Below are 11,715 nucleotides of genomic sequence, written 5' to 3' on the forward strand. Positions count from 1 at the left end.
GCAGATATTTTCGTTGAATTGAACAAATATTACATGGGATTCCGTAGTAAATATATATATAGTTAATTCTAATTTTAGTAAAATTGTATTAATTATAATATAATAATAATTATTATTATAAACAAGTTCGATGAGAGAGTGAACACAATTAATTTTAATAACAATTTATTAATTATAATTTAAAAAGTATTCATTATCAATTAATTGTTATTAGGAAAAAATACCTCAGTGAACACTCTTAATTTCAATAACAATTTATAAATAATAATATAATCATTATTATCGGAAAAAAATTCCATGAGTGTGGACACTTAATTTGGAAAAATCGGGATAAAATGGACACACCTTTAATTTAATATTTCTGATTAAATAAATAAATAAATTAATTCTTTGAATTAAATTCTTGATTAAAGATGTTCATTTTGTCCTAATTTTATATACAGATTGACTTGTCACTGGCAAAATTAAATATTAGAGCGCAAAAAGTATTGGAATTGATTATTAATAATATTAATTTTTATTAATTTCTGAAATTATTTTTAATAATTTTTTTCATTTAATGAAAAAAATTTTTGATGTGAAGAAAATTATTTTTGAAAGAAAAAACCCATTTCTTCGAACCCAAGAAAGTTCTTTGAATGAAATAAAATTTTCTTTGACTGAGAGCCAAACAATACTTTTTTTTTATTTTATGAAATTTTCTTTGAATCCAAAAATATTCTTTTCTCAGTGCACGTAATCCAGTAATGGACTTTTTTTTATAATCACTCTTTTTTATAGAAACTGCTTTCAAAATCGAGAATTTTAACCTAATTTGAAATACAAAATGCAAGCATTAATATTAATATTAATAGGAAATTTTATAAAATTCTAACATTTTTACTGTCTTACAAACTGTAGATTTATGATAGAAAAAACAAAACTATTTTCCAAATTTATGGCAATTTTTGAAGTGATTTTTGACTCATATATATCCACATCGACGGCAATTTGGAGAACTTTTATAAACTTTTTATAAAGCTCAGCAGCAACATGGTGCAAAATGATCCGCAAATTATTTCGACCTGCAATGAAAATAATACCATCATCAAATTAAAAAATATTTTAATTTTTTGTTGTTTAATCTCCTTCCTCGAACTCAATTCGAAACTCGAAAATACTGTAAATAGTACCAAAAATGTAAAAGTGTATAGTCTGAAATAAAAGTGTTCAATGGAAAATTAAAGTAATTTTTTTACGCAAATTTTCCATTTTTCTAACCGAATTTTTTATAAGTATTAAAAATAAACTTTAATGTTTATAAAGTTTATGACAAATTTTATTCTTTACTCTATAAATTATAAGAATTTCTATCGATTTATATTAAAAAAATGAAATTTTTACTAAAGTTGTGAATCTTAAAAAAAAAACTTTTAAGAAAGTAGTTCAACTTTTAAACAAGGAGTTAAATTTTCCATATAAAAAGATGAATTATCGAGGAAAAATATTTTAGAAAAATTTTATTTCATATCTTAGAAAAAAAAGATTTTAATTAAGAATAAAAAGCAGATTAATTTTGAATGAAATAGTTGGATTTTTAACCAAAGAATTGATATTCCACAAAAAGAGACAAATTAAAAAAAAAAAAATTTCAACTATGGAGTTGATTTTGTTATAAATTTCTTAAATTTTTTAGCGAAAATGTGGATCCTTTACACAAAATTTAAATTTTCTTTCTTTATTGTTAAAAACTTTATTATTTGGTTAAAAAAAATTATTTTGTTGAAGACTGAACAATTTGATTTAAATTTTTCTTTACTTGTTTTATTAAAAATTTATATTCTTGGGTTGAAAATTCAACTTCTTTCTAGAATATTCATCATTTTGGCTCTAAATTTCCACTATTCGGTCCAAAATTATTTATCCAAAAAAAGGTAAATTTTCAACTTTGAATAGAATAGTTGAATTTTCAATAATAAAAATGTTTTTTTTTTTAACAGAATAGTCAAAATTTCAAGCAAACAGATAAATGTCCAAACAAGATGAAACGCCCACTCAAAAAGTAGAATTTTCAACTTAAAAATAGATAGTTAAATTTTAAGTAAAAAAAAATAATTTTCCATAAAATAGTTCAATTTCAAAAAAAAAAAAAAACAAACAAACCAAAAAAAAGATAAACTTTGAACCAAGATGATTAAATTTTTACAAAGAAAGACGAATTTTCAACCAAATATTTATTTCTCGTTAACAACAAAAATTATAACAGGATAGCCGTTTTAATTTAAGAAAAAAATTCCCGGTCATTTCCCGGTTCGCAAACATTTTTCTCGGCCATTGAAATTTAAAAAATCAAACTATACTCTAAACATTTTTCCATATAAAGTGATAAACAATAAACAACAAATTAAAGCATTCAAAGTGGAACACCTGAATTCCAAAATTGTGAAATTGAAGTTTAAAAGCTTTCAGTTCAAAAATTGTGTATTCAAATGCTCAAAAATGTACACGTACCAAAAGGAAGGTACTAACACTTTTCAATTAAACAATGTTAAATAACCTGCAAATAAAATGCAAATTTTAGAACTTTTCAATTATAGAGTTCAAAGATTCAGATTAAGATCCAAAAATATAAATCCACGTTAACATTTTCAATAGTCTAAATTAAAGAATCAAGCAATGAACTTTCAAAATTTTCAAAATTATATTTAGTAATTTTCAATTACACATTAAAAATTTTTAAATAATTTTTTGAACTTAACAATTCTTAAATTAGAAGTTAAATTAATTAAATTTTAAATAGTCTAGGCATCCTTTAAAAGCTTTAAAATTTTATTTCAAAATCTTGAGCAACCTAGAAGTGGTTTAAAATTTTTCCAAATACAAAACAATTTTTGAATTTTTTCTCGGAACTTTTAAATATATTTCAAAATGAATTGTATTTTTTCTAAAACTTTGAGAAAATCCTGCAAATTCAAAAAATAATTAAATTCGAATTTATAAATGATAATAGAACACTTATTATTTGTAAAAATATTAGAGTAATTTAAAGAGATTTTCAGAAGTTTTAAAAAGATTTGAATTAAATTTAAAACTTGAAATAATTTGAAATACTTACAGCTGATTTCAAAATAAAATGTAGATTTTTGTCAGATTTAAAAAAAAAATAATTAAATTTTTTTTTAATAATTGTGAAAGGCTTCAAAAGAATAAAAAATTGTTTTAAGATTCTTAGGAAATTGAAAATGATTTTTCACTTTGGAAAATTAGTATAACAGAAAGTTTAAGAAGATTTTAAGAGATTTCAAAAATTATCAAATATGAAAATGGAAGATTTTAAGGATTTTTTTTTAATTTGCAGGATTTTCAAAAATTGTAGAAAAATTTCGATTAATTTTAAAATATATTTACAAAATCTGACAAAAAAATGTTAACACACTTCGTTTAAATTACTGAAAATAATTTCAAGTTTTCAAATAATTTTGAATCTTATCAAAACTTCTAAATATTTCTTAAAATAACTCAAATTTTTTCTACAAATAATAAGCGTTCAATTGTTAAATATGCGTCAAAATTTAACAATTTCACTTATAAATTGAACCCTTTTTAAATAGACTAATTAAAATTGTAACGCTAAGAGTTTAAAAGTTCTTCGAAAATCTAAAGATTCAAAGTTTTCTATGTAAAACAATTCAGTCTCAAATTGTTTTCTTTTAAATATTTCGTTTCAATTTAATTCTACATACGAAATTTCAAATTAAATGGGATAAAAATTAAATAATTTAGACTCACAATATTTTAAATTTAATAAAAACCTTTAATTATGACTATATTATTATGGATTTATTTTTAAGTTGAAAATAGTAAAACGCAAAATAACTTTTTTTTTAATGGCTAAAAAAATTGATAGAAATAATATATTAAGAAATTTATTTAATAAATTTAATATAAAAATAATATAAAGGAAGACCTGAAACTCTGAATTAAAAATAATTAAATGATAAATCATGAAAATTTCGATTTAAAAATAAACATATCGGATTAAATGATATATTAATTTCAATTCTTATCAAGACTTTTGGATTGAAACAGTTACAATCTGGAAATTCTCACATTTTGAACGGGTCTAGAATTGTTTGCCAAAATCAATTATTGTTCAGATTTCTATACTTAGAGCACAGATCCATTTTAAAAATAATTTATTTATTTTAATTTACAGTTGGTAAAATAAAACTGTTTTTTATCAAAAATTTTCAACTTCAAATGTGTTTAATTGTTTAAATATTCAGAACTGCACTTTAATTATTTTAAAAACTGTTTATATCGAACTTTGGCAGATTTTTCTTCTCAAAATTCGTAAAATTCTAATTTTTGTAACCTTTGAAACTGCATTTTAAAATTCTTTAAATTAAAATATATGTTTAAAAAATTAAAAATCTAAAATGGAAAATTTTAAAGTAAAAGATTTTCGAATTAAGCATTCTAAACTGAATGATGCAATAATTTAAAAAATCACAATTTGGAAAATTATTTAAAAAGCAGTTGAAATCAAAGTTGGATAACATTTTTATTCTAAAAATTTTGTGAAATTCCCGATCAAAAAATAAATTCAATGTTATTTCCCGGTTTTTCCCGGTCTCATAAAATTCCCGGTCATTTCCAGGTTTCCCGGTCCAGCGGCCACCCTGAATAAGTTTCAAACAAAAAATCAAGAAATTGGTTACATTTTTTTTTGCCAAAGAAGTTAATTTTAAACCAAAAAGTTAAATTTACACCAAAAAAGATAATTTTTTTTAACAACATGCATTCATTTTCAACCCAATAATCAAGTTTAATAAGTAAGATAAGATGAATAAATACGATAAATCTTCATCTAAGATGATTAAATTTCTACAAAAAAATTCAATCAAATAGTGGAATTATCAACTAAAAAATGGAACAGTTAAATTGTCAATTATTAAAAATAATTTTCAATACAAAGACAGACAAATTTACAACAAAATACTTAAATTTTCATGCAAACAGATAAATTTGCAATAATAATTTTTAGTTTCAACTAAAAAAGTAAAATTTCTGTCAAAGGAAATGAATTTTTAACCAAATAATGAAATACTGGCGAAAAAGATAAATTTTCAAAGAAGATTAATTTTACATCAGAAAACGAATTTTAACCAAGGAAAGAAAAAAAATGTGTCTTTAGTGTCATTTTTCTCTCTTAAAATATTAGAAAAATAGTGTTATTGGTATAAATAATTCTCAAATATTGCCAATATTGTAGGAGTTCGATGCCTGTAATTTTCATGTAAAATAACTTATCTGCAAAAAAATTTTCTTACCGCTCAGATATGTTGAATCTTGATTAAAGCTAGAATATCTGCTTTGTGATTTATAGGCTGATTTATGCCAGAATATCATCTTTGAGACATATAAGAGATTATTGTTTTTCAAAAAGAATTTCTTTGATCAATTATAAATCAGCTGAAGATGATGAGCTTTCAGAATTCAACATCACATCTGGATTCGACTCGAAATACAAAAATTTCGTCAACTTTGGTATCATAATTAACAGTTGTTGCCATTTTAGGGCCACAACTTCTTTTCTGAAACAAAAATAAATTTGTAAATAAAATTAGATTTTATAAACTTCATTTGAATCGAAATCTATAAACACCTGAAGTTCTGAACGTTCAAATGAACGAATTTTTTTTACTGATGACTTTGTAATCCAAAAAAAAGTGCTAAATGTTGGTTTATTTATATTGAAAATAATTTATTATTGGAACAGAATGATAAAGCATATTTCAAATTACAGTTGGAACAATATTTATGGGAAAAATAGAAATGTGGAAAAATATTTCGTTCATTTGAACGTTCGGAACTTCAGGTACATCATCATATGAAAAGATTTTTGAAAAAAGAAAAAAATTAGGGTACGAAAACCTACAACATTTCGTACACTCAGTTTTTTTTCTGTGAACCAAAAAGGTGAAGTTTTAATCAAAAAGATTAATTTTCTACCAAGAAAACCGAATTTTTAACCAAATACATAAATTTTTTATCCAAATAGTTGAATTTTCTACCAAGATTAGAAGAGACGAATTTTTAAAGTAAAAAAGATCAATTTTCAACCAAACATGGATTTATTACATTTGCATTTAACAGCTGAATTTTCTATGAAATTGTTAAATTAATGATGATAAAAAAAAGATTACCAAAACAGATTGATTTTCAACCATTCAATTGCGTTTTTAAATAAAACGATGAGCTTTATTTAAAAAAAAATGAATTTTAAATAAAAACGAACAATTTTTAATACAAGTGATTAGTTTTTAACTAAAAAATATAAATTCTCAATAAAATATATAAACTTTTTAACGAAACAGATGAATTTTTAAACTAAGGAAATACATTTTTTTACTAAAATGGAGTAGTTGTATTTTCATTAAACACCATTTTCGGTAAAAAAAACGATATTATTTTATAATATCGTTTAATACTAATTCAAATACTTGAAAACAAATAATAATCAATTTAATGAATAAATAAATTAAATACTCCAAAATACTTGAATTCTCTAATGAAATAGTTGAATTTTCAAATCAAAACGAGAAATTTTAAAAGAAAAATGGAATAAATAAATTTTCCGCTCAAATAGTTAAATTTAAAAAAAGGGAATTTTTATCCAGAGATGAATCTTTCACCAACAAGAAAAAATGAATTTTCAATGAAAAAAACAATACTTGATATTTTCATTAAAAATTGTCTAATTATCAATAAAAAATAGTTAAATTAAAAAAAAAAAGAATTTTCATGAAAACATTTCAATACTCAACAAAACAGATGAATTTTCAAATTAAAAAGAGGAAATTATATTGAAACGAGTTAAATTTTCAACCAAGAAAGCTTTTTCAGTCAGTAAAAAAATTTTATCCAAAATGTGAAATTTTTAGCTAAAAAATATGAATTTTTCATTGAAATAATTGAATTTTAAAACCATAAAAAACTCATTTTCAACGGAAAAAACAGTTAATTTAAAACTAAAGAAGATAAATTTTCAAGCAAAATGAAATCGCTACTTTATCACTTTAGAAAAAAATGTTAAACATGGATACTTAAGAATATAGAGCAACTTTCTACTAAAAAATATAATTTTCAAAAGTAAAATAACATAGTAAAATTTTCAGTCAACAAAATTAATTTTCAACCAAATAAAAGTATTTTTCAACAAAATGGTTAAATTTTCAAATGAACGGATGTATTTTCAATGAATAAGTTCAATTTTCAGTAAAAAAAAAAGAATTTATAAAATTTATGCATTTCAAACCAAATAGTTGAATTTTTAACCTAATAAATTAATTTTCGAATCAAATGTTTAATCTTTAAAAAACAAAAAAAAAATGAACTTTTAACCAAACAGTTGAATTTTCGAACAAAAAGATTTTAATTTCAAACAAAAAATAGTGGAATATTAAACAGAAAAAGCCAACTTTTCAAGAGGATAATAGAAACCTTAACCAAAACAGATCTATTTTCAAACAAAAAGTTACATTTTTATCCAAAAAACATAGTATTTCTACGATAAAAGATTAATTTTTATACCAAAAAGACGAATTTATAACCCAGAAAGGTTTTACAATTCATAAAGAAACAAATTTTACCTAAAATTTGTAATGTTCATGCCAAAAAGACGAATTTTCAACAACAAAAATTCAATTTCGACTAAATAAATAGTAATATTTTCAACAAAAAAGTTGAATTTTCATAGTTAAATTTTCAACCAAAAATAATAACTTTCTAACAAAATTGTTACATTCTAAAGAAAATAATACAAATTTTAACTAAAAAATAAAGTGTTAACCTGCAAGATGAATTCACAACCAAAAAAATGATCAAATTAAAATTTTTTTAAAACTGAGTATAGATTATCATATTTCTTTTCTAAATCTACTTTTATTAAAGTTCCACGAGTATTTAATTAACATATTTCATACATATATATGTTCAACCTCCGAGTTTGTAACAATTTAAAAAGATTTCGTGAGGGGGGGGGGGCTTAGAGCAAATATTACAGTATTAAAGTTTCAGGTTTTCCTGGCCAGTTTTCTGAATTTCCAAAATTTCCTGATATGTAGCAACACTGATAATTCATAACCATAGTGGTACAAAATCACGATATAGTTAAGTTAAATATCGATATTTAAAAAAATTTATTTTCTTCAAAGGTAAAATATTAAAAAAGTGCTATAACCATCAACGAAAATTCTAATACTTGAACGAATCTGAATTTTGATTACTTACCTAAAACATGTAGCTGCTTTTATTTTCTTTGCCGATCAACGTGCGCCATCAACTTTTTATTTTTCCAGCGAGTTCATTTTCTTTTTGAATTAGCCATAAGTCAGAATCTAAGTTCACTTTAAATTAGATACAAAGATAGTAAATTTAAAAAAAATAGAAATACGCTGAACGCAGCTTTTTAATATTATCAAACTAAATAATACTACCCTAATCGTACAATAATCAATTCCAATAAAAACATATGTTTCCTTTATTTATTCGTTATAATGGATAGTTCGACAATTGGTAAAATTGCACAAAAAATATTTTTCAACGAAAAAACCAACTATCAGACATTTGTTTTCAAAGCGCCATCAAACCTAATTAAAAAAAGTATATTGACCTTCAAGCGGTACACTGGTGCGAATTTGCACCCGACGTTTTTTCATTTTGTTAACATTTACGCAAACACAGCTGCAGCGGATTATCCCCCTATTTAATGAAAAAATATATATGTTAAATATGTGTTATATATGCCATTTGTTTATTATATGTTCAATATATTAAATATTTAATATTAACATTGCAAACAAACCAATTCGCACCAGTGTACCCTTTACGTATGTGCACCGTTTGAGAGTTAAATGGTAGAATGAGTACAACTATAATAATGTGACGTCATAACACTATTTATAATTGTTTAACATCTCAAAAAATTTTGAAAAGTTGTTGCGTATCTTTTGGAGAAAGCAGAATGGATTAAACGAAGGATTAAGGATTAAATAATTTTCTTTGTGAGAAATGCATAAATCACATACTCTCTCTTACCATACGCGTTTCTCCCCAATATTGAATATTATTTTATAAATTAATGTGTTTATTAAAATAACTACTATTATTAGTTAGAATTATATTAACGAATACCTAGCAAAAACGAGGATGAAGTTAAAATATTAGGTAAGTGACGTAAGTTAAATATTTTATAATTAATATCCAGATGTCACACTTCCGATGTCTCCATCTTTGTGAAACCCAAAAGAATTAATATCATTTTGAGATATTGAAGTCTCAATTAAAGTAATCATTTCTAATTAAGGAATGGTTTGCTTTGCAATTCAAATTGAAGATATGCTTTTGAACGTTAATAATGTGCACTTTACATTTATTCCCGAACAGGAATTAAATTTAATCTGTTGGAAAGTCGAAATTTTATAGATAAATTTCTGTAACTAAGTACTTATGGATACAGTCTAAGAAAATAATTCAACTGCAATGAAAAATAAATAAAATTTAAAAAATAAAATTTTGGTTAGAGGTTTTACAGGAATTCCACTCAGGCAAATAATTTGGAATAAAGCAAGTCAAATAGAAAAAAATCAACTTTTGGAACACGGAGAATTTTTTACCATCAATTGCATTAGTTGCAATATCCGAGTACTGCTGTTAGTACCTGAAACACGTAATTTAATATTAATGAAAGCAAAACAAAGTTTAAAGAAATTATTACACATATTAAGATTGAAAATATATCATAATTATTTATACGTAAATATTAATATTCATAAGTTGATCTCCAGTAAACCAAATTGTTGAATGCCGAATATTTTTATATTTTTTATATGTATATTCGTATTCTCCTATAAGAGAATTAACAGCAGTTTTAATTCCAAGACATAATGAAATACGACGTCACCATAACAATAATGTGCAATTATTCGTTAAAAAATAAATAACATAACGATTATTTTCAAAAAGATTATTAGCAAACTAATAACTATAGTAAAAAAATGGTCCAGGTTACTAAAAGTATTTCCCTTAATTTTCAAATAAAAAATAGAGAGGTTTTATAATAATAAAAAACTGATTCTTGTTTGATTTTCAGAAAGTAAAATTCGTTTGTCAAAAACTAGGTTTCTTCTTTTTAAGATTATTTAATTTAATACATACAAAAAGCTCATTGAAATAAACAAAGCTTAACATTTTTGACTTGGATTTCTAGTAAACCAAATTTGTTAGTTTCCTAAAATCACCGTTTTAAGTCAATACGTAAAAGAGATAATTGAAATGAAACAAAATTGTATCATTCTTGACTTGGATTTCTAGTAAACCAAATTTGTCAATTGCCTTTAAACTTCCGTGTCGCTCAGTTGAAGCTAAATTTTATGTAGTATTTGTCTATGCAAGGCAATTCATTCCGTATAAGTTTTATAATTATTTCAAGTAGAATTAATTCACTTATTATTACCTTGTACGAAAATAATGTTATTTTTGACGAGAATTTAATTTGAGGAAAAACATATACAAACTTCATAAAATCTACCTGTCAAGGGTAGTTTATTCCGTTTGAATTTTATAACTATTCCTTAATTTGAAATAATTCACTTATTATCATCCTGCACGAAAATAATTTTATTTTTGACGGGAATTTAATTTAAGGAGAAATATAAAAAAAGTAATCATATCAGTGTGTCAATGGTAGTTTATCCTATTTAAGTTTTACAATTAATTTAAGCAGAAGGAGTTTAATTATTTGTGAAATTTGTCTATGCATGGTAATTCATCCCGTGCAATTTTTATAATTATTTCAACTAGAATTAATTCACTTATTATTATCTTGTACGAAAATAATGCTATTTTTGACGAGAATTCAATTTTACGAAAAACATATGTAAACTTATAATCGATATTTTATGAAATAATTATAAGTCAAAAGTTATTAGGAATAAAAAATTAAATAAATTTATAATAAAAAGTATAATATATTCAAAATGCATAAATAATATAATAAATGTTTCGATTTTGCGATAATGAAAATCCCCTGAATTCAAATATTAATATATACATAAATATAAAGTTCAAAATATAATTTATACAGAAAAAAATAAATACAATAACTCATTCAACTTTACTAAAATTAAAAAACAAGATTGTATTATAAAAAAATTATATTGTTACATAGAAATTAAATAACTAAACCTAAGACCTACACAAATTTATTCACAAAAAAGGTGATGTGATGAAAACACCGCTTAACCACATATATTTATTTTTTCAAGGATTATAAGTATATTTTAATCTTATTTACTTCCTCTTGAATATACACTATTCACAATTAAAAAATATATTATTAAAATAACTATTTCTTCCAGGTGAAACCTGGGATATTCTTAATTCCAGACCGTAGCAGGCTTAAATAACAGGATCGCCAATAATAATACCGTTCTCTAAAGGACTTACTTAGATGAATTATAAATTTTTTACCAGTCCACGTCCTTGGATCCTGCCAGTGTGATATTGAAGATTTTCTCCAAGGTACATGTTTCTCTCTCTCATGCTCATCCAAAAATTGATGTCCGTTTCCCAAAATTTCCATGTATTAAATCTCAATTGAATTAGTGTCTTTATATCTGGATTTGTTTCAACTTGTGTAGCAATACCTAAATTCACCCTTGTTAAAAATAC

The 11,715-nt window shown here is 23.2% G+C and overlaps 1 long non-coding RNA gene across 1 annotated transcript; it reads right to left on the reverse strand.

Annotated features, from left to right (window-relative positions):
- Positions 1-584: 584 nt before the first annotated feature.
- LOC117181993 lies at positions 585-8,724 on the reverse strand. Its single transcript, XR_004468237.1, has 3 exons — positions 8,275-8,724; positions 5,313-5,576; positions 585-1,064 (listed from the first exon to the last, which is right to left on the reverse strand). It is a non-coding gene; the product is annotated as an uncharacterized LOC117181993 (long non-coding RNA).
- Positions 8,725-11,715: the final 2,991 nt, after the last annotated feature.

This window comes from Belonocnema kinseyi, chromosome 10 (assembly GCF_010883055.1).
Source record: "Belonocnema kinseyi isolate 2016_QV_RU_SX_M_011 chromosome 10, B_treatae_v1, whole genome shotgun sequence".
NCBI classification, from domain to species: domain Eukaryota; kingdom Metazoa; phylum Arthropoda; class Insecta; order Hymenoptera; family Cynipidae; genus Belonocnema; species Belonocnema kinseyi.